This window comes from Cervus elaphus, chromosome 14 (assembly GCF_910594005.1).
Source record: "Cervus elaphus chromosome 14, mCerEla1.1, whole genome shotgun sequence".
NCBI classification, from domain to species: Eukaryota; Metazoa; Chordata; class Mammalia; order Artiodactyla; family Cervidae; genus Cervus; species Cervus elaphus.
This window is the reverse complement of record NC_057828.1, coordinates 5,540,519-5,542,491: the sequence shown is the minus strand read 5'-3', so window position 1 is coordinate 5,542,491 and position 1,973 is coordinate 5,540,519. Positions and strand designations below refer to the sequence as shown.

Here is a 1,973-nt window from a genome sequence, read left to right as displayed (position 1 = left end):
AGCCATGCCCCAAGCATGATTCCTGACTGCTGCCTTCTTCTTGAATCTCCTGGTAGCTTTTGTTTTCTGAATATTATCCAGAATTCTTCCAACAAATTTTCTGTTTTGATTTACCTAATGTGAGATGATTTATGTTATTTGCAATCTGAGTAACTTTAATCAAAACAAAGTAGCATCAAGAAGGAGGGCATAAAACCATCACCCTTGTTACATCCAAGTCTCGGCCTGTATTGCCTGAATCTTTGTGGCTAGAGAAAAACACCCAACTTCACAGACTTATTCTCACTTTAAATTCAGGATTACCAATCTGAGTCTTTAGCTGTCCGGCAATCATCCTTTACTCTCTTAACCTGTTTCCTCTCTCACACTCTCCTCTTGTATGCTCATACTCCCAATACATCCTCTCACCTTCTCTCTCCGGGCAGTGAACCTAGCTTGCTTCCTCATCAAGAAAAAGGAAACTATCATGAAAGCATGTCTACAGATTATCACTTCTACTCACCTGGCTTCCAGGAAGCCATGATGTGTCCACTTCCTTTTATCGCACAGGTTCCTCCTTCTCGGTTTCTTTTGCGAGCCTCTCTTCTCCCAGACCGCTATATCTATGTTGTCTGACATCATCGCCTCTCGCCTCAAGGGGCTCTTTTTTTTTTTTTTTTTAAATATGGAACGCTTCACGAATCTGCGGGTCATCCTTGCGCAGGGGCCATGCTAATCTTCTCTGTATCGTTCCAATTTTAGTATATGTGCTGCCGAAGCGAGCACTCAAGGGGCTCTTTTGAGCCCTGGAAGTGTGGCCAGCCTGAATGGAGACTGCTGTAAGCACGTGCACATAAGATTTCAAAGACAGATCAGGATAAAAGGTGATATAAAATATTTCACTAATAATTTTTATAGTGATCACATTTATAGTGTTGAAATAACATTTTGGATATCTTAGTTTAAAGTTATAATACTTTCACCTGTTTCTTTTTCTGATTGTGGGCTACTAGAAAACTTAAAACTGATGTTACTCATGTTGCGTTTCTATCGTCAGTACTGATCTAAATGTTGGCGTGCCTGAGACTGAGTCTTTGGTCCCCTAGTCTTTCTCTGCTCTTACACTCTCTTTCAGTTTTAGGGCTTTGAATACTTTATTTTTATGCCAACAGCTGTCCGATCTCTCTCCTGAGCTCCTGGCTGTATATCTCACTGCTTGCTCAGCTTCTCCACCTGGAAAATCTAATATATATCTCAAACCCGACTTTCCTGTCTCAGCTGATGGCAACTCTGTTGAGTTGTTCAAGAGAAAACCTAGGAGTCATCTTTGACTTCTTTCTTTCTCTCAAATGCCATATTTATTTCTTTCAGTGAGCTTATATTCAAAGTGTATCCAGAATCTAACCATCTACACTGTGATGGGGTTTAGGACACACTATTCCAAATTATAGTACCTGGGCATATTTAATATTTTTAAACTGAAGGAGTTTGAGAAAACAGCAAAAGCAGGAAGGTCCCTCTGACCTCTTCAGCCCTTTCCCCTGAAGCAGGTACCAAGGCCGTCATGTAAAGAAGTGCTCTTACATGAAATAGGAAATGATAAAGAAAGGAATATCCTTATATCCAAGAAAGGGCACTTGGACATGAAGAAGAATCTGAATGAACAAGGCTTGCTGAATTTTCTCCAGGTTATTATGCATAGCTCAGTCTCTTTGTCCAAGCATATTGTTCCATGACTTTGAATTGCTCATCAAACCTAGCTTTAAAAGCACTCAGGTTTAATCTTTTTTTTTTTTTTTCAGGTCTTCATTTCCTTATAAAGATTCTTGTATCATGTAAAATAAATATGTATGATTTTCTCCTGTTAATCTTTATCAGTTTAACTTTCAGACTCAACCAAGGGACCCTAAAAGAGTCAAGAAAAAGTTTTTCCTCCCCTACAACTACTTCCCTGTCTGGCTACCACCATCTTTTTTTGCCTAGATTACTGGGAT

The 1,973-nt window shown here is 39.5% G+C and overlaps 1 non-coding gene across 1 annotated transcript; it reads right to left on the bottom strand.

Annotated features, from left to right (window-relative positions):
- Positions 1-658: 658 nt before the first annotated feature.
- LOC122708341 lies at positions 659-765 on the bottom strand. Its single transcript, XR_006345128.1, has one exon. It is a non-coding gene; the product is annotated as a U6 spliceosomal RNA (small nuclear RNA).
- Positions 766-1,973: the final 1,208 nt, after the last annotated feature.